Source organism: Ursus maritimus, unplaced genomic scaffold, assembly GCF_017311325.1.
Source record: "Ursus maritimus isolate PB19 unplaced genomic scaffold, ASM1731132v1 scaffold_27, whole genome shotgun sequence".
NCBI classification, from domain to species: domain Eukaryota; kingdom Metazoa; phylum Chordata; class Mammalia; order Carnivora; family Ursidae; genus Ursus; species Ursus maritimus.
Window position 1 is genome coordinate 3,909,946 of NW_024425230.1, and position 22,463 is coordinate 3,932,408.

Here is a 22,463-nt window from a genome sequence, read left to right on the forward strand (position 1 = left end):
CATCTGTATTTTTGGGGTAAACACACAGTAGTATAATTACTTGGTCATAGAATAGCTTTATTTTTAACTGTTTGAAGAACCTGCACACTGTTTTCCAGAGTGGCTGTACCAACTTGCATTTTCACCAACAATGTAAGAGGGATCCCCTTTTTCCACATCCTCTCCAACATTTGTTGTTTCCTTTTGTTAATTTTTGACATTCTAACTGGCGTAAGGTGGTGTCTTATTGTGGTCTTGAATTGAATTTCCCTGATGGCTAATGATTTTGAACATTTTTCATGTGTCTGTTAGCCATTCATATGTCTTCTTTAGAGAATTCTCTATTCATGTCTTCTGCCCATTTTTTGACTTGATTATTTGTTTTTTCGGCGTTGAGTTTGGAAAGTTCTTTGTAGATCTTGGATACCAGCCCTTTATCTGGAGTGTCATTTGCAAATATCTTCTCCTATTCCGTGGGTTGCCTCTTTGTTTTGTTGACGGTTTCCTTGGCTGTGCAGAAGCTTTTTATCTTTTTTTTCTATATATATATAATTTTTTTAAGTTTAATTTTTTTTTTAAAGTTCCATGATTCATTACCTGCATATAACACCCAGTGCACCATGCAATACGTGCCCTCCTTACTACCCATCACCAGCCTATCCCATTCCCCCATCCCCTCCCCTCTGAAGCCCTCAGTGTGTTTCCCAGACTCCATGGTCTCTCACGGTTCATTCACCCTTCTGTTTACCACCCCTTCTTCTTCCCTTTCTTCTCCTACTGATCTTCCTACTTCTTATGTTCCATAAATGAGTGAAACCATATGATAAATGTCTTTCTCTGCTTGACTTATTTCGCTTAGCATTATCTCCTCCAGTGCCGTCCACGTTGCAGCAAATGTTGAGAAATCATTATTTTTGATGGCTGAGTAATATTCCATTGTATATAAGGACCACATTTCTTAATCCAGTCATCTCTTGAAGGGCATTTTGGCTCCTTCTACGATTTAGGTATTGTGGACAGTGCTGCTATGAACATTGGGGTGCATATGGCCCTTCTCTTCACTATGTCTGTATCTTTGGGGTAAATACCCAGTAGTGCAATGGCTGGGTCATACGGTAGCTAAATTTTTAACTTTTTAAGGGACCTCCACACTGTTTTCCAGAGTGGCTGTACCTACTTGCATTCCCACCAACAATGTAGGAGGGATCCCCTTTCTCCACATCCTCTCCAACATTTGTTGTTTCTTGCCTTGTCAATTTTTGCCATTCTAACTGGCGTAAGGTGGTATCTCACTGTGTTTTAATTTGAATTTCCCTGATGGCTAATGATTTTGAACATTTTTTCGGTTGTCTGTTAGCCATTTGTATGTCTTCATTGGAAAAGTGTCTGTTCATATCTTCTGCCCATTTTTTGATTTGATTATTTGTTTCCCATGTATTGAGTTTGAGAAGTTCTTTGTAGATCTTGGATACCAGTCTTTTATTTGTAGTGTCATTTGCAAATATCTTCTCCCATTCTGTGGGGTGCCTCTTATTTTTTTTTTTACTGTTTCCTTGGGTGTGCAGAAGCTTTTTATCTTGGTGCAGTCCCACAAGTTCATTTTTCTTTTGTTTCTCTTGCCTTTGGAGATGTGTCATGAAAAAAGTTGCTGTGGCTGATGTCGTAGAGGTTGTTGCCTATGTTCTCCTCTAGGATTTTGATGGCAATGCTTTGAAGTTGGAACTCAATCACAAGGAAAAATTTGGAAAACACTCCAACACTTGGAAACTAAGAACAATCCTGCTCAAGAATGATTTGATAAACCAGGAAATCAAAAATCAATTTAAACAATTTATGGAGACAAACAAGAATGACAACACAATGGTCCAAAACCTATGGGACACTCCAAAGGCAGTCCTAAGGGGAAAATACATAGCCATCCAAGCCTCACTCAAAAGAATAGAAAAATCTAAAATGCAATTTTTATATTCTCACCTCAAGAAGCTGGAACAGCAACAGAAGAACAGGCCTAATCCACGCACGAGAAAGCAGTTGATCAAGATTAGAGCAGAGATCAATGAATTAGAAACCAGGAGCACAGTAGAGCAGATCAACAGAACCTGAAGCTGGTTCTTTGAAAGAATAAATAAAATAGATAAGCCAATGGCAAAAGTTATCCAAAAGAATAGAGAAAGGACCCAAATTAATAAAATTATGAATGAAAAGGGAGAGGTCACAACCAACACCAATGAAATAGGAAGGATCATTAGAAACTTTTATCAACAGCTTTATGCCAATAAATTAAACAAACTGGAAGATATGGATGCCTTCCTGGAAACCTATAAACTACCAAGACTGAAATAGACACAAATTGATTTTTTAAACAGACCATTTAATTATGAAGAGATTGAAGCAGTGATTAAAAACCTTCCGAGAAACGAAACTCTAGGGCCCGATGGATTCCCCAGGGAATTCTACCAAACATTCAAAGAAGAAATAATACCTATTCTTCTGAAGCTGTTTCAAATAATAGAATCAGAAGAAAAACTACCAAAGTCATTCTATGAGGCTAATATTACCTTGATCCCCAACCAGGCAAAGACCCCATCAAAAAGGAGAATTACAGACCGATTTCCCTGATGAATATGGATGCCAAAATTCTCAACAAGATCCTAGCTAATAGGATCCAACAGTACATTAAAAGGATTATCCATCATGACCAAGTGGGATTCATCCCTGGGATGCAAGGGTAGTTCAACATTTGCAAATCTATCAGTGTGATAGATTATATCAACAAGAAAATAGTCAAGAACAATTTGATCCTCTCAATAGATGCAGAAAAAGCATTTGACAAAATACAGCATCCTTTCCTGATTAAAACACTTCAGAGTGTAGGGATAGAGTGTATATTCCTCATTCTCAGAAGCTTTTTATATTGACGAAGTCCCAAAAGTTCATTTTTGCTTTTGTTTCCCTTACCTTTGGAGATGTGTCTTGAAAGATGTTGCTGAGGCTGATGTCAAAGAGGTTACTGCCTTTGTTCTCCTCTAGGATTTTGATGGATTCCTGTCTCACATTGAAGTCTTTCATCCATTTTGTGCTTATCTTTGTGTATGGTGTGAAAGAATGATTGAGTTTCATTCTTCTGTATTGGCTGTCCAATTTTCCCAGTACCATTTATTGAAGAGACTGTCTTTTTTCCATTGGATGTTTTTTCCTGCTTTGTCTAAGATTAGTTGATCATAGAGTTGAGGGTCCATATCAGGGCTCTCTATTCTGTTCCATTAATCTGTATGTCTGTTTTTCTGTAAGTACCATGCTGTCTTGGTGATCACAGCTTTGTAATATAGCTGGAAATCAGGCAACATGATGTCCTCAGCTTTGTTTTTCTTTTTCAACATTTCCTTGGTGATTCAGGGTCTTTTTCTGTTTCCATACAAAATTTGGGACATTCGAAGAAGAAATAATACCAATTCTCCCAAAGCTGTTTCAAAAAAAAAAAAAAACAGAAACAGAAAGAAAACTTCCAAACTCATTCTATGAGGCCAGCATTACCTTGATACCAAAACCAGTCAAAGATCCCATCAAAAAGAAGAATTACTGACGAATATCCCTGATCAATATGGATGCCAAAATTCTCAACAAGATCATAGCTAATAGGATCCAACAGTGCATTAAAAGGATTATCCACCACAACCAAGTGCGATTTATCCCTGGGATGCAAGGATGGTTCAACATTTGCAAATTAATCAATGTGGTAGAGCAAATTAATAAGAGAAGAGACAAGATCAATATGATTCTCTCAATTGATGCAGAAAAAGCATTTGACAAAAATCCAGCATCCTTTCCTGATTACAACTCTACAGAGTTTAGGGACAGAGGGAACATTCTTCAATTTCATAAAAACCATCTATGAAAAGCCCACATTGAATATCATTCTCAATAGGGAAAAGCTGAAAGCCTTTCCCTTAAGATCACGAACACGATGAGGATGCCTACTCTTGTCACTATTGTTCAATATAGTATTAGAAGTCCTAGCAAAAGCAATCAGACAACAAAAAGGAATTAGAAGTTATTCAAATTAGAAAGGAAGAAATCAAACTCTCTCTGTTAGTAGATGACATGATACTTTATGCGGATAACCCATAAGACTCCTCCCCAAATTACTAGAACTCATACAACAATTCAGTAATGTGGAAAGATACAAAATTAATGCACAGAAATATGTTGCTTTCCTATACATTCATAATGTAACTGTAGAAAGAGAAACTAGGGAATTAATTCCATTTACCATTGCACCAAAAACCATAAGACACCTTGGAATAATCCTAACCAAAGAGGTAAAGGATCTATATTCTAGAAAATACAGAACACTTATGAAAGAAACTGAAGAACACACAAAAAGATGGAAAAACATTCCATGCTCATAGATCAGAAGAATAAACATTGTTAAAATGTCTATGCTGCCCAGAGCAATCTATACTTTCTACGCCACCCCAATCAAAATACCAACAGCATTTTTCAAAGTGCTGGTATTACCTCATCTATTCATCTTTAAATGGTAGAATTTCCCTGGGAAGCCGTCTGTTCCTGGACTTCCGTTTGTTGGGGAATTTTTTTGCTGGTTACGGGTCTGTTCAAGTTTTCTATTTCTTCCTGTTTCAGTTTTGGTAGTTTGTATGTTTCTATCAATTTATCCATTTCTTCTAGTTTGCCTAGTTTATTGGCATACAGTTGTTCATGATATTCTCTTATAATTGTTTGTATCTCTGTGGTGCTAGTTATGCTCTCCTCTCATTAATGATTTTATTTATTTGGGTCTTTTTTCTGTTTGATAAACAGCTAAATGTTTATCAATTTTATTAATTCTTTCAAAGACTGAGATCTTAGTTTTGTTGATCTGTTCTACTGCTTTTTGTTTGTTGCTGTTTGTTTCTGTCATTTATTTATGCTCTAATCTTTATTATTTCCCTTCTTCTGTTGCTTTTTTGTTTTATTTGTTCTTCCTTTCCTAGTTCCCTTAGTTGTAAGGTTAGTTTGTGTATGTGAGACTTCTATTGCTTCTTGCGGTAAGCCTGTATTGCTATATTCTTCCTTCTTATGAATGCCCGCAGCTTTTCACAGGTTTTGGACTATCATGTTTATACTTTCATTTGCTTCCATGTATTTTCATTACTTCTTTAATTTCCTGTTTAACCCATTAATTCTTTAGTAGGATATTCTTTAACCTCCATTTATTTGTGTCTTTCCAAATTTTTTCTTGTGGTTGAATTCAAGTTTCATAGCATTGCGGTCTGAAAATATGCATAGTATGATCTCAATCTTTTTGTGCTTATATATCTTTTTGTACTTGACCCAGTAGGTGATCTATTCTGGAGAATGATCCATGTGAACTAGAAAAGAATACGTATTCTGCTGCTTTAAGATGACAAGTTCCGAATGTATCTGTTAGGTACATCTGGTCCAGTGTGTCATCCAAAACCATTGTTTCGTTGTTGATATTCTGCTTAGATGATCTGCCCATTGCTGTAAGTAGGGTATTAAATCCCCTATTATTACTGTAATAAGTCAATGAGTTTATGTTTGTTATTAATTGATCTATATATTTGGCTGCTCCTAAGTTGGGGGCATTAATATTTACAATTGTTAGATCTTGTTGGATAGACCCCTTAATTATGATACAGTGCCCTTCTTCATCTCTTGTTACAATCTTTGGTTTAAAATCTAGTTTGTCTAATATAAGTATAGCTACTTTGGCTGTCTTTTGATGTCCATTAGCATGGTAGATGGTTCTCCATTCTCTCACCTTCAATCTGGAGGTTTCTTTTGGTCTAAAGTGAGTCTCTTGTAAGCAATATATATATATATATATTATATATATATGAGTCTTATCACTTTATCCAATCCGATACCCTATGTCTTTTGATTGGAGTATTTAGTTCATTTACATTCAGGGTGATTATTGATAGACATGTATGTAGTGCTAATGTATTAACTGTAACATTGGTGTTTCTGGACATTTTCTCTGTTCCTTTCTCGTCTTTGCTGCTTTTGGTCTTTCTTTCCCACTCGAAGGGTCCCCTTTAGTATTTATTGCTGGGCTGGTCTAGTGGTCCTGAACTCCTTTAGTTTTTATTTATCTGGGAAACTCATTACCTCTCCCTCCTTTTTTTCTTTATATTCTTTTTCTTCCCCTCCAAGTTTGTATTTAAATTCTAGTTTGTTAACATATGGTGTAGTATTAGTTTCAGGAGTAGAATCCAGTGATCCATCACTTATGTATAACTCTCAGTGCTCATTACAAGTGACCTCCTTAATGCCCATTACCCATTTAGCCCATCCCCCCACCCACCTCCCTCTATCAACCCTCAGTTCATTCTCTATAGCTAAGAGTCTATCTCTCCTATTCTGAATGTCAGCCTTGCTGGATAAAGTATTCTTGGTTGCATATTTTTTTCCCCTTTCAATGCATTGAATATATCATGCCACTCTCCTCTGGTCTGCCACGTTTCTGTGGCGAGATCTGTTGCAAACCATATTTGTCTTCCCTTGTAGGTTAAGTACTTTTTTTCCCTTTCTGCTTTCAGGATTCTTTCCTTGTCTGTGTATTTTGCCAATTTTACTGTGATTTGTCTTGAATTTTGTTGAATTTGATGGGAGTTCTCTGTGCACCCTGGATTTGGATGTCTGTTTCTGTTCCCAGATGAGGGAAGTTTTCAGCTATAATTTGCTCAAATAAACCTTCTGTCCCCCCCCCCCTTTCCCACTTCTGGGACTCCTGTGATACAAATGTTATTGCTCTTTATGGACACACTGAGTTCCTTAAGTTCACGTTCATGATCCAATATTTTTCTTTCTGTCTTCCTTTCAGCTTCATTTTTCCCCATAATTTTATCTTGCATATCACCAATTCATTTCTCTGCTTCTCCCATCCTTGTCAATACATCCAGTGAATTTCATATCTAAGTTATAGCATTTTTTAAATTTTGTACTGACTTGTTTTTAGTTCCTTCACCTCTTCAGTAAGTCCCTAGTGTCTTCTATGTTTTTCTCAATCCCAGCTAGTATCCTTATGATTGCTCTTTTAAATTATCATTAAGGCATATTACTTATATCTATTTTGATTAGATTGCTGGCTGTGACCTCTTCTTGTTCTTTCTTTAGGGATGAATTCCTCCATCTAGCATTTTGCCTAGACCTCTATCTTCTGTGTGTTAAGGAAACCTATTACATTTCCTGCTCCTGAGAGTAATGGCTAATTAAGAAGAGGTCATATTCTGTCTAGGGTCTGGTGCTTCAGGAAGGTTTTGTTTGTTTTTTTGGTGTATGCTGTGTGCATTCTGCTTTGGTGTTTTGGCTGCTCTTTCCCTCAGTCCTCTGCAGAGTTTCTCCTTGCCTTTAGTGGGGTGTGTTTGGACCTGGTCCAGTGTGTGGTGAATTTTAACTAGGTATGTTTTGGTGTGCTTGTTAGAAATGGCTAGATCCTATTTCTCCTATAGCTGAAGGTTTGCAGCACTTTATGACCAGTAGAGTTGATGTGGGTGTGTGTGGGGTGTGTACAGGTCTTTTGGGGGAGGAACCTACTGTGCTGATTCTCAGGCAGCCTTGACCTAGTAATGATTGAACTGCGGCGGAACCTTGGTGCCACAGATGGTTAGCAACTGACTTTTGATTTTGGCTCAGGTCATGATCTCAGAGTCATGAGATCAAGCCCTGCATCGGACTCTGTGCTGGATGCAGAGCCTGCTAAAGATTCCTTCTCTCCCTCTTCCCCCCCCTTTCTAAAAAATAAAATAAATTTTTTTTTAAAAACTTAAAAACATGCTCCCACAGTTCACAGTGAGATGGGCATTAGTTTAAGTAGCTCCAACCTCCACTGGTGGTGTTGTGCTGCTCACTGTTGTTGATGGGTTTGGGGGACAATGGTGTCACCCCACTCTCTTGTCCCTAGAGAGGGGAGTTCACACCTGCAGCTATTCAGGAAGCCCTCACAGAAGAGCAAACAATTTCCCCTCTTGTTTCCCTGGTTTCCATCAGAATCCTGCCTTCACCCTGTGTCTGAGCCATCTATCTGCCTGGCAGCACAGTGCTCCTGTGTTTTATCTCAGGCACATGACTGGGTTTCAAACTCCAAATTTTAGAGACCTAACACAGCTCAGACCCACATGGATCCTCTGAGTTAGGGTCTTGCTGTGCTGTGACTGGTGCCATTTGTCATGGAAAAGTAGTCACATGACCACACAGGGGCTCAGAGTTTATGGTAAAGTACAACCAAAAGCTGGCTTCCAGGTTAGTTGTCTTCAGCAGATGCCTCTGCTGATATGCTAGTTAACAGGGCTGCTTAATAGCACCTGCCATCTTCTCTGTCCTGAAAGCCAGTGCCATATTTCCCCAATGCACCCCAAGAAGGAAAACTGCTTCCCCTGGTGTGACCCAGGGGATCCTTAGATGCTGTCTGCTCCCAGACCTCTGCCGTCCTTCCCCACAGAAGCACTGCTAAGCTTGCCCAACATGACCCTGGTGATGGCACGGACTTCTAAAACTTCAGACTTTCAGCTCCAATGCTTGTAAAATCTTGTGACAATAAGCCCCACTCCTATTCTCAGTTAATGGTTTTGGGGAAGAGTTTTTTTTCTTGTGTAATTTCCTGCATACTGCTTTCACTCTTTCTTCTCTCTCTCTCTCCTCTCTGTGATCAGGGGTCCATCCCCTCTGCAGTACCTGCTATTCTTTTCTCCCCCCAATCAACTCTCCACAGCTCCTACCTTCCACAATGTGGCCATTTTTCTCCCTCTAGATATGCAGTTTGTTCTCTCAGTCCTCAAATGGATTTATTGGGTTTTCAGAATGATTTGATATCTACCTAGCTGTGTTTGAAGGATGAAGCAAGCACAGAATCCCCCTACTGCTCCACCATCTTAAGAATTCAGCAGCTCAGTTTTCTAATACTGAGGTTCTTGCTAGTACCACACAAATGAAAACAAGCCCCTACATTAATGATTCAGGTTTCCTAGCTGACTATCATAGAGTGCCTTATGGTAACTGAAGTATTACACAATCCCTAAAAGAAAGATCAATATTTTAGGGACAAATGCTAACTGAGAATTATCGAGAATTCCTACTGGCTCTTAAGGATGGCCCTTTCCTTTCTGTCATATCTCAAGTGTAAGGAATAAACATTTTCATAGGAAACCTGAGCTTTATTCTTGCTAACCTATGGGAATAGAGTAAAAATGTAGAAAGATGAGAAATAAATATGTTCATTGGTCTGCAGAGGCACAAGATGGGAGGGTTCGATAATGTACCTCTTATTAAATAATCTAATATATTGCTCTCCTAGGATGTTTCCAATGATATTCCAACAATATTAATTGTGTTAATTTCTAGCCTCCTTCACAGCAAATTTCGTCCAACATTTTCTGCCAAATTAAATGAGAAACCAGAGTATCTGATTATGCTTAAAGTTCCAGGACAGTGTTGGCCTGGTGAAAATTACAATCACAAGAATGCACATATATTTCTGGTAATTCAACCTCAGAATTATTTTATCCTCTAAGATGATCCAGTGATTTGGAGAGGAGGAAATCACGAAAAGCCATTATAGAGGAATAAAAGACAGTTGTCTAAAAATTACTTACAGCACTTAATCTGCTGAGTTCAGGAACATGGCAATTTGCAGAGGACACATAGGGTTACGCTACACCTAATTCCACAGTGTGGTCACAGCAATGCATGCAGGGCTCACATAGGCACAATAAATGACATGTGACTAGAAGAGTTGGGAGTATACAGAAAAGTCAGACACTGAGCCCTCTTAATGAAAATACTTCTCATTTTCTATTTTTAGGGTGGTGTTACAAGGATACACTGCTAAGTACTAGTGGCATTTGGGTAAGCACACTTCTTGGTATGAACACTGCCACACTGGTAAGAAATGACCTTGCCATCATTTCTGCACCTAAATCCTATATGAGGCATCAATGGAAGGACTGAGAAAGTGCAAAAATTCAGGAAAAAAAAACAGAAGTCTTGAAGAATCACTAGGTTATTAAAGCCTCACACTGTTTAAATTGACAGACTCTATACAACATTAATTAATTCTTGATTTAAATAATTAATTCTTGATTATAATAATTAATTCTTGATTATAAATAAATAATAAAAATAACCCAGGAAAAAGTTTATAAAAAACTAGGTATTACCTTGAGAGGCCATCAATGTTTCTTCTCAGAAAAGGGAGTTGGTAAAAGTGACAAAACCAGGTATTCCTTGGTGAAGTGGCAAGAATTCCATGCAACTGCAATCTTACTTCCAACCTACAACCAGAGGAACAATCAGAAGATCTAAGAAAGAAAAACTTTCAAATTCAATGTTTATTGATAAGAGTTTATAAGCATTTAATTATACACATTCAATGACCACCTATATGACAAGGGAAAAAAAAGTACCTTAGTTCCATGGAATAGGATGGTATAGAAAGTAATTTGTTTTAAGACCTAGTCAAAGTTTCTCTAAAGAACTCAGCATCATTCATTAAAGCTAGAATCTTCCTTTATACAGAAATGAAACAGACTAAAAGAATATCAATATGAACCAATAAAATTCCAAGATTTGGAAATAATTGGCAATAATTTCACAGTTAGAAATATTTATTTATTTATTTATTTATTTATTTATTTATTTATTTATTTATGTTTAGTTAACCAATATACTGTGTATCATTAGTTTTTGATGTAGTGTTCAACGATTAATTAATTGTGTGTAACATCCAGTGCTCATCACAACACGTGCCTTCCTTAATACCCATCACCCAGTTACCCCATTCCTCCACCCCCTCCCTTCTAAAAAATATTTAATGCAGTATATACTTGAATCCATCATTCTAATGTCTAGGAAATTTCTCTTTGAGTGGCAAGATTAAAACATTGTATGAATTGCTGTGACTGGATTAATGAGCAAATTAAAACACTCTCTGAGATATTTCCATAAATACAAACCATTGTTCAGCTTCCATTATGTTTCCTTTATCTAAAAAATAATTGGTAACTAATGAATTATAATATCTTTTGAACTATCTAGTTGACCTCAATGAACTATGCCTCACTAACAAGATTGCAGCATCTAAGGAAATCATGTGAATGGCTTAAGGGTAGACAAAAATGTGACTCATCAGTCTCAATACTCGTGCTAGTTCTCCAGTGTCTGATTATTATGAGTGTATGGATGCTTCCAGCCAAGCACTCAAAGAGTTACCATGTCATTTCTAAATCAGATATTTATAGATCTCTGTACAATTTATTTCACTTAATGTATGCAATAAGTTTAGGTTTCAAATACCACAGACCTGGCTGGTACTACTACCTGACTAGCTGAACTTTTTCCATATTTTTTGCCTCATATGTTCCTTTGGGTAGACCTCAGCTCACAGAAGTGTTTCTGTCACTCATTTTTTTCAGATTCCAATGATACCCATTTTTTAATTCATCATTGATCCAGTCACATTTATAAAAGGGATATTGATCCTAAGATATATGACAGACACTAAGCACTCCAGATTCTGTCTCCCTCAGACACACTGAGCCATACTGTTTAATCATGGAAACTAGTCATCACAGTCAATGACTCAACTTCACAACTTATTAGTACAGTCAGAATTTCACTGTCATATGAATGTTAGAGTATTCTAAGAGGAATGCCAGTATTTTCAGGACAAAATGCTTACTAATGTTAGAATTCCTACTGGAATTCTCTCTTTTTTGAAAGATTTTATTTATTTATTTATTTGACAGAGAGAAACTGAACACGAGAAAGAGAAGGAGCAGGGGGAGGAGCAGAGGGAGAGGGAGAAACAGACTCCCCACTGATCAGGGAGCTGGATGTGGCGCTTGATCGATCCCAGGACTCCGGGATCATGACCCGAGCCGAAGGCAGACAATTAACGGAGCCACCCAGGGCCCCCCCCTACTGGAATTCTTTCAAGAAGAAGGAATAAATTCATATGAGATCCAGATAGTGGTTCATGTCAACCTGTGGAAATAGAGTAAAATATGGAAAGATGTGATGTCCATTTGTCAAACATGCATAACACAGAAGGGATTATAATATACCTTCACATCAAATGAACTCATACTACTTTACTAGGATGTTTCTGTTTTATTCAAAGGGAGAAGTAATAAAAATCCTAGAAGTAAAGAGACAAATATTTGACAGTTCACCAGATTATTAATAACTCACATTGTTCAGATTAACAGATACTTCACAAAACCAATTATCTGTTTGACTAAAGAAAAATATTTTAAAAAGCCATAAAAGTACATTTATTTAAAATTGGTTATTACAAAACCTGCACTTCTTTGCTATGGTGATGAGTATTCCATGCAATTCAAAGAATCACTTCCATTACACAAAAACACAGAGGAAATTTAAAAAGTTGTGAAACAAAACCTTCCCAGTTCAATGTTTACTGATAATGGATAATTAAGGAATCAAACATAGATGTTCCCTTGACCATCTACATAACAGAAAAATTATGCTTTTTCCTCAGGAAAAAGAAAGGGAGTTTAGAAAATCAAATTTTCTAAAACCTTGGTCCCAAAGCCAACCCCGAAGCATTACTCACTAAAATTACAACTTATCTTTATACACATAAACCCACTGATGTAATATGAATGTTAGGCAATGATATCAACATAAAATTCCAAGAATTGGAAATTTAATCATTTCATGTTAAAATGTTTAATGGAATATCTAATTTAATCCATCATTAAATATCTAGAAAATTTCTCCCTGAGTGAAGAGAAAAAGAAAAAAAAGGTTCTAATCTTGAAACTGGGCTAGCAAGGAAATTAAGACATATAATAAAATCATCCAATAAACACAATCTACTTTTTCTTCAATTTCCCCATATTTCTTATGTTTAAGAGATTTTAAATGACAAGCAAAAAAATGAATGATTTATTTCTAATTGACTATCTAGTAAGACCTAAATATGTTGATTCTCATAAATGATGGTGACTAAGGAAATGGTGTAAATGGCTCAAGACTAGGCACAGCCATTTCCCACAGTGTTCACTACTCATGTGCTGGTTTTCCACAGTCTGCTTACTGTGGGTGTATGAAGGCTACCAGTCAAGCACTCAGAGTTGCTAGGTCATTCCACAGTGGTGATTTATAGCCTTTGTACCATTCATGTCCTCTAACATTTGCTAGCATGCTAGTTTTCCAGTGCCATAGTCCTTTTTATTTGGTACCACTTGTTGACAAAAATGAACTCTCTTTCACATTTTTTTGCCTAGTATCATGGTCCTTGTGCTGGATTTCAGCTTATAGAAGTGATTTTGTCATTCATTTTGTTCAGATTTCAACAAGACCCATTCGTGAAGCCATCATTGATTTCATCACCTTTGCAAAAGGGATTTTAATCCTGAGATATACGGCAGATACTGAGCATTCAGGATTCTGTCTCCCTAGGACACACTGAACCATACTATTCAGTTATGGAGACTAGCCACTACAGTCAAGAACCCAGCTTCATGACTGACTAGCTTAGCCAAAATCTTATCAGTAGAGTGTTATAATTCCATGACAGAAATGTCAGTGTCTTCAGGAAAAAAATGCTTACCAGCATGAAAATTCCCACTGGCCCTTGAGGATGGGATGAAGAATTCTTCCCAAAACTTTCCTTCATTTCATGTCTCAAAGGGAAGTAATAAAAGCTTTTATATGAAACCAAGTTCTGTGTCCATGTTGAAGTTAGCATAGAATAAAATTATGGAAAGATGAGAAGCATACATATCCATTTGTATCATTCACAACACAAGAGGTTTACTATGCATACGTATATCATAATACTATTTTTAAAGTAGGCCCTTCTGGTGTAATTTAAAAGAGGAAGCATACAAATCCTGGGGTAAAAGTACACAGAAGCCTCAGATAACCCAGAACATAAAAGCCTCAGATTATTTGGATTAAGAGACTCCTCAAAATCATGTGTAATCTTTGTTGCCAATGATAAATACTAAAAAATAACCTAAATATTAAATAATAAATTTTATTAAAAATTGTAAAGTTACCTCTGGAGTGCACTGCTCTGATTATTCCCATGGAAAAGAACTGGAAGCAATGATAAAATCAGTAGCTCATTGGAACAGTGGTAGAAATTTCATCCAATTCCAATACCGTTTATAATCTACAAAATATACTGGGAAATTAGAAAAGTTGACAAACAAAACCACCATAATTGAAAGTTTACTAATAACAGGTTATAAAAAATAAACCATAGATATTCACTTGACTCTCTATATAACAAGAAGAATTATGTTAACTACTTGAAACAGGGCAGTGTTGAAGGTCACAAGACCTTGGTCTCAAAGTTTCCCCAAATGGCCTCCATCAGCATTGGGCATTAAAACTAGGATCTCCCTTTAACACTAACTATGAAACCTACTAATAAAATATGAATATTAGGCAATAAAATCTACCTAAAACATCAAGAATTGAAAATGCAATCATTGTATAATTAAAAATGTCTAGTGCAGCATCTACTTGAGTCCACAGCCCAAATGTCTAGAACATTTCTGTTTGGGTGACAAGGGGAAACATAGTATTCTAATTCTTGTGACCTCATCAGCAAGGAAATTAAAACATCCTCTAAGATATTTTGACAAATAGAAGCTACTCTTCAATTTCTATATTGCTTTTATTTAAGAGATAAAGAAGCAAAGACTCATATCCTTTACCTTGATTACCCAGTCAATCTCAGCCAATTGCTCTTCACCCTAAAGATTCTTGCATGTAATAAAAATGTGTGAATAGCTCAAAGGTAGGCATAACCATTTACCACCGGTCTCTCTCATCACATGCTGGTTCTCCAGGGTCTGGTTACAACAAATGTATGGATGCTGCTATCCAAGTACTCAAAAAGTTGCCATGTCATTCCTAAATCAGAAATTGAAAAGATCTTTGTATAATTTATTACCTTAATATATGCAGTCAGGGTAGAATTCAATTACCATAGTCCCTACTAGTCATACCAGCTGACCAAACTGAACCGCCCTCACATTTTTGCCTAGCATGATCTCTTGTGCTAGACCTCAGTTTACAGAAGTGACTATGTCACTCATTTTGTTCAGACCCCAATAATAAAAGATCTAAGGACATTTGTTTTTTAAAAAAATCATGAAAAATGCTCCACATCACTAGCCATCAGGGAAATACAAATCAAGACCACAGTGAGATAGCATCTTACACCAGTTAGAATGTCAAAAATTAACAAAACAAGAAACAATAAATGTTGGAGAGGATGTGGAGAAAGGGGAACACTCCTACACTGTTGGTGGGAATGCACGCTGTTTCAGCCACTTTAAAAAACAGTATGGAGGTTCCTCAAGATGTTAAAAATAGAGCTACCCTATGACCCAGCAATTGCAGTACTAGGAATTCACCCCCAAAGATACAGATATAGTGAAAAGAAGGGCCACATGCACCCCAATGTTCAAAACAGCATTGTCCACAATAGCCCAACTATGGAAGGAGCCAAGATGCCCTTCAACAAACAAATGGATAAAGAAGATGTGGTCTACCTATACAATGGAATATTATTCAGCCATCAGAAAAAATGAATACCCACCATTTGCATCGACATGGATGGAACTGGAGAGGATTATGTTAAATGAAATAAACCAAGCAGAGAAAGACAATTATCGTATGGTTTCACTCATATATGGAACATAAGCAATAGCACAGAGGACCTTAGAGGAAAAGAGGGAAATCTGAAGGGGAAGAAATCAGAGAGGGAGACAAACCATGAGAGACTATGGACCCTGGGAAATGGACTGAGAGTTTCAGAGGGGAGGGGGCTGGGAGGAGGGGGTAACAGGGTGATGGGTATTAAGGGTATTAAGGATGAGCAGTGGGTGTCATACATAACTAAAAACTAATGATGTACTATACAGTGGCTAACTGAACATAATACAAAAAATTAAAAATAAAATAAACTTAATGGTTGAAAAGAAAAAAAAATCGTGATCCTGATATATGTGGCAGACACTGAGCACTCCAGATTATTTCACCCTGGGACACACTAACCCATAGTATTCACTCATGGAGACTAGTCATCACAGATAATGATCCAGCCTCATGGCTGACTAGCACAGCAGAGTCTTATTATAGTAGGAGTGTTAGAGTGTCTTAAAGAGAAATGTCAGTATTTTCAAGATGAAATGCTTACTGGTGGTAGAATTTCTACTGGATCTTGAGGAATAAGATGGTAGAATCAGTCCCAATATTTTCTTCCTTGTCACATTTCAAGAGGAAGGGATAATTTTTTATTCATATGAAACCAGGTTTTAGTTTACATTGACCTGTGAAAATAGAGTAAAAATAGGAAAATATAAGAAGTATACATGTCCATTTGTCAACCACAGAAAAGACTGTATTGTTCATTACATACCTGCACATAAAATATACTAATTTACTACTCTTAGGATTTTTCTGATATTATTCCTGGAAATAAATGAAACAGAATCCCCAGATGACTTCACAAATTATTAAACACCACATTTGTTAGTTTCACAGAACTTTTGCAAAACCAATTATATTATTAAATAGTTTAAAAAAGGAGGGCACTTGCTGTGATGAGCACCGGATGTTGAATGAAACTGTTGAATCAATATAGTGTACACCTGAAACTGATAATACACTGTATGTTAACTAACTGGAATATAAATAAAAACTTAGGATTTTGATGGATATCTGTCTCACATTGAGGTCTTTCATCCATTTTGAGTTTATCTTTGTGTATGGTGTAAGAGAATTGTCGAGTTTCATTCTTCTGTATTTAGCTGTCCAATTTTCCCAGCACCATTTATTTAAGGGACTGTCTTTTTTCCATTGGATGTTTTTTCCTGATTTATTGAAGATTATTTGACCATAGAGTTGAGGGTCCATATCTTGGCTCTCTATTCTGTTCCACTGATTTATCTTTTTTTTTTTTTTTTTTTGCCAGTACCACACTGTCTTAGAGATCACAGCTTTGTAATATAGAATGAAATCAGGCAACGTGATGCCTCCAGTTTTTTTTTTTTTTCTTTTTCAACATTTCCTTGGCGATTCAGGGTCTTTTATGGTTCCATACGAATTTAAGATTGTTTGTTCCAGCTCTTTGAAAAACAGGAAACCATCAAAATCCTAGAGGAGAACATAGGCAGTAACCTCTTTGACATTGGCCTCAGCAACTTCTTTCAAGACACATCTCCAAAGGCAAGGGAAACAAAAGCAAAAATGAACTTTTAGGACTCCGTCAAGATAAAAAGCTTCTGCATTGCAAAGGAAACAGTCAACAAAACAAAGAGGAAACCCACGGAATGAGAGAAGATATTTGCAAATGACACTATAGATAAAGGGCTGGTATCCAAGATCTACAAAGAACTTCTCAAACTCAACACCCCAAAAAAAATAATCAAGTCAAAAAATGGGCAGAAGACATGAACAGACAATTCTCTAAAGAAGACATACGAATGGCTAACAGACACATGAAAAAATGTTCAAAATCATTAGCCATCAGGGAAATTCAAATCAAGACCACACTAAGATACCACCTTACACCAGTTAGAATGGCAAAAATTAACAAAACAGAAAACAACAAATGTTGGAGAGGATGTGGAGAAAGGGGAACCCTCTTACACTGTTGGTGAGAATGCAAGTTGGTACAGCCACTTTGGAAAACAGTTAGTAGGTTCCTCAAAAAGTTAAAAATAGAGCTACCCTATAACCCATCAATTGCACTACTGGGTATTTACCCCAAAGATACAGATGTAGTGTAAAGAAGGTCCACACACACCCCAATGTTCGTAGCAGCAATGTCCACAATAGCCAAACTGTGGAAGGAGCAGAGATGCCCTCCAACAGATGAATAGATAAAGAACATGAGGTCTATATATACAATGGAATATTACTCAGCCATCAGAAAGAATGAACACCCACCATTTGCATCAACATGGATGGAACTGGAGGGGATTATGTTAAATGAAATAAATCAAGCAGAGAAAGACAATTATCATATGGTTTCACTTACATGTGGAACATAAAGAATAGCATGGAGGACATTAGGAGAAGAAAGAAAAAAATGACGGGTGGGAAATCAGATGGGGAGACAAACCATGAGAGACTATGGACTCTGGGAAACAAACTGAGGGTTTCAGAAGGGAGGAGGTGGGGGGATGGGTTAGCCTGGTGATGGGTATTAAGGAGAGTATGTATTGCAATGAATGCTGGGTGTTATATGCAAACCATGAATCATGGAACATTACATCAAAAACTAATGAAGTACTGTATGGTGACTAACATAGAATAATAATAATAATAATAATAATAAAAATAATAAATACTTAAAAAATAAATGAGCGATCCATGAAAAATAGATTTATTAAAAATTGTAATGCTACCTTTGGAAATCAGTGTTCTGATCATTTCTAGAAAGGGAAATTTGTAAAAGTAACAACCTCAACACTTCCAATGGTGTGGAAGGAAAAATTTCAAGCACTTAAAATGTCATTTCCAACAAATAATGCTTGGGGGAAGGTAGGGAAGTTGAAAATAAAACCTTCTTAATTGAATATTTACAATTAGTAGGTTCCCAGGAATTAAGTATATATATGCATGTAACAACCTACATGACAAGAAAATTATACTCACTCCTTGAAACAGAGTAGCATAGAAAGTCTTTTATTTAGAAGACACTGGTGTCAAAGTTTCCCCAATTATCCCCCTCAGCATCATTCATTATGACTATAATTCACCTTTAAATACATATAAAATTGGCTGAAGAAATATTAGCCAGTGAAATCTATCTTGATTACCAAAAATGATAAATTTATTTATTTTATTATTTAAAAAATGTTTCATGTACCATCTACCTGAACCCTTTACTCAAATGTCTAGAAAATTGCCCCCAGGATGATAGGAAGAAAAAAAAAAGCTATTCCACTTCCTGTAACTGTATCATCAGTCTCATTAAAATACATTCTCAAACATTCAAAGGAATAAAAACAACTCTACAATTACCATCTGTTTGTTTTACTTAAGAGATTAAGGCCACCCCTTCAGTATTCCCTTCCTTCTCCTACCAATCTCCCTGCTATTCCTTATGTTCCACAGATGAGTTAAACCATATGATAATTGTCTTTCTCTGCTTGACTTATTTCACTTAGCATAATCTCCTCCAGTACGGTCCAGGGGGGTAAACAGAAAGGGGAATGAACCACGAGAGACTATGGACTCTGGGAAACAAACTTAGGGTAGGTTTCAGAGGGGAGGAGGGTAGGGGATTGGGATAGGCCAGTGATGGGTATTAAGGAGGGCACGTGTTGCATGGAGCACTGGTTGTTATATGCAAACAATGAATCACGGAACACTACATCAAAAACTAAGGATGTACTGTATGGTGATGAACATAACGCAATAAAAATTTTTTTTAAAAAGGGATAAAGGCCAAATAAGACTTATAAGTTTTTTCAAATAGGCACTCTAATAGACCTCAATAGACAGCTTCTCATCCAGAAGACTGTGTCATCTAAGAAAATAGCATTGATATCTTAAGGGTACGTACAGCCATTTTCCACTGAGTTATTACTCATGTGTTGGTTCTCCATGGTCTGTTTACTATGAGTATATGGAAACTATCCATGAAGCAAATAAAATGTTGCCATTTTACCCAACAATTAGATATTTATGGACTAGACAATTAATTTCCCTTAATTTATGCAATCAGGTAGCTTTCAACTACCTTGTTAGTACTACTACCTCACCAATTGACTTCTCCACACAGTTTTTGCCTTGCATGGTCCCTATGCTGGAGCTCAGTTTATAGAAGTGATTTGTTACCCATTTTGTTCAGATTTCTACAAGATCCATTTTTGAAGTCTTTACTGATATAGGCATATTTATAAAATAGATATTTCGAATGAGATATGTGACAAACACTAGAGTAATCAGGATTCTATCACCCTAGGAAATGCTGACCCAGCCCCATGGCTGACTAACACAACCAGTCTTACTCGTATTGAGGTGTTATGATTCTCTAAGAGGAATGTCAGCACTTTCAAGACAAAATGCTTACTGATGTTAAAATTCCCAATGGCCCTTAAGGATGGGAGGCAGAATTATTCCCAATACTTTCCTTCATGGCATACATCAAGGAGAAAGAATAAACTCATATATATGAAACCCAGTTTTTGGTCCACACTTGCCTATGGTAAAATTATAAATGTAGAAAGATAAAAGGTATATATGACCATTTGCCAAAATTGCATAAGACAAGAAGACTCACTGTGTACATTTATGTAAAAATATACTAATTTATTATTCCTCTAGGATGTTTCTGGTTATTCAAAGTAGAGGAAAGAGTAAAATCTGAAAAATAAAGGAGACTGAAGCTTCATATAACACAACAGATTATTCATGCTAATAACAGTTTGTTTTAACCAATTATCCACTAACTCAATTTAATTTTTGAATACTTAAAAATAATAAGACAACAGAGATACATAAATTTACTATAAACTGTGTGTTATATCAGAAGCATATTGTTTTGTTCCTTCCCAGATAAGGGAGCACTTCAAAATCAGCACTTTCATTGGTGCAGTGATGAGATTCCATGGAATTCTAATAGTACACCCAGTCTACAAAGTACATAGAAAATTAGAGTAGTTACAAAACAAAATTTTCCTAATGGAGTATTTAGTTATAAAAAGTTATAAGAATTCATAATGGATATTCACTGAACCTTCTGATGACAAGAATGATTGATCACAATTTTGATCAAAGTAGTACAGAAATAATTCTTTCTAAGATATTTTTCTCAAAATATCTCCAGCACACTCATGCAAAATCATGTATCGTAACTAGGGTGTCTCTCTAAACATATTAGAAACCCATTGATGATATATAAATGTGGCCAATGAAATTCATGGAAGAATCCAAGAATTTTAAATATAACCATCTCATATCTAAAAATGTTTAATCTATCCTGTAGTTAAAGCCATCACTTGAAAGTATATGAAATTTCTTGCTCAGATTATAGAAAAAACAAAGAAAACAATGTGTAAACAACTGTTCCAATCATCTCTAGTGACTGGGATGATGAGCAAATTAAAATATACTATGAAGATTCCACATAGGTATCTACTTTTCAATTTAAATACAATTGTTCCACTTAATAGAAAATGGTAAGTAAAATTTCATAATATCTTTAGATTTTGATAATCTAATCACAATAGAGATACTGACCAGGACTCAGAAGATTCCTGACAGCTCAAACACGTAAATAGATCAAATGTAGTCGCAAACATTTCTCATGGGACTCATTATTTAAGTGGTGGTTCCGCAGGGTCTATTTATGACTTATGTGTAGCTACTGGCAGCCAAGAGTTAATATTCTGCAATTGGTCATATAGACCTTTCTATAATCCATTTCCTCTAGCACATGCCAGTATGTTATTTTTCAAATACCACAGTACTGGTTTTGTGTTTTGTTTGTTTTTTGGGGTTTTTTTTGGTAACACTTTGTGACCAAACTGAATTGCCCTCCACATCTTTGTTTAACATGACCCACGGGGTGGTCCTCAGCTCACAGAAGTTATTTTTGTTACTTACTTTGTTCATATTCCAAAAAGATCTATTTGTGGAGTCATCATTTATCCAGGAACATTTATAAAAGGGACCATCAGAATGAGATACGTGGCAGACACTGAGCATTCAAGATTCTGTTACCCTAGGAGATACTGATCCACACTAACTTGATCATGGAAACCAGAATCACTGATGACCTAGAGCTGATTAGAATAGCCAGAGTCTCATCATCATTGAAGTGGTACAATACCCTGGGAAGAATGTCAGGATCTTCGGGACAAAATGCTTACTGATGTGAGAATTCCCATTGGCCTTTGAATATATTTTGGCAGAACTACCCGAAGAGCTCCTTCATGTAATATGTCAAGGATAAACTCATATGAAACCCAATTCTGTTCATCTTAACTATAGTAATAAATACATATAAAAATGAAAATAATGTAATTTGTAAACCAAGCAAAGGATAGTAAAATTCACTGTGTACATTCATTTAAATTCAACTGTATTAATTAATTTATGTGGATAATTTTAAATATTTTAAGAAGAAAAGAGCAAAATTCTGGAAATAAAAGACAGAAAGCATGAATGACTCAGTAGATTATAATTCCTCACAGTATAAATAGAATGAGAAGAGAAAATCAACAGATACTAACAAAAGATTGAAAACCATGATGTGTTAGTCTCACAAAGATTTAAAATCAGTGATGATAAACATTTTTACCTTGTAACTACATGATCTGTGGAAACAAAATAAAATAAAGCTAACATCAGATAACAAAAAGAAATTGGAAAGAAAGAAAGAAAGAAAGAAAGAAAGAAAGAAAGAAAGAAAGAAAAAGAAACTTTAAAAATGATACAAAAACTTCACAGAATAGGCT

At 36.1% G+C, this 22,463-nt stretch overlaps 1 long non-coding RNA gene and 1 pseudogene across 4 annotated transcripts in view; both read right to left on the reverse strand.

Annotated features, from left to right (window-relative positions):
• The window catches only part of LOC103677078, a 52,778-nt gene that overhangs the window by 25,351 nt on the left and 4,964 nt on the right, over positions 1–22,463 (reverse strand). For 3 of the 4 annotated variants that reach the window (XR_572314.2, XR_572316.2, XR_572315.2), the window contains exons 3-7: positions 16,187–16,319; positions 14,697–14,895; positions 14,031–14,146; positions 13,580–13,693; positions 10,161–10,274 (exon numbers count right to left, since the gene is read on the reverse strand). This is a non-coding gene — a long non-coding RNA (uncharacterized LOC103677078). The remainder of the gene's footprint in view (positions 1–10,160; positions 10,275–13,579; positions 13,694–14,030; positions 14,147–14,696; positions 14,896–16,186; positions 16,320–22,463) is intronic. The other variant, XR_572317.2, reaches the window with a different exon arrangement.
• Positions 11,371–11,452, reverse strand: LOC121105609 (annotated as a pseudogene).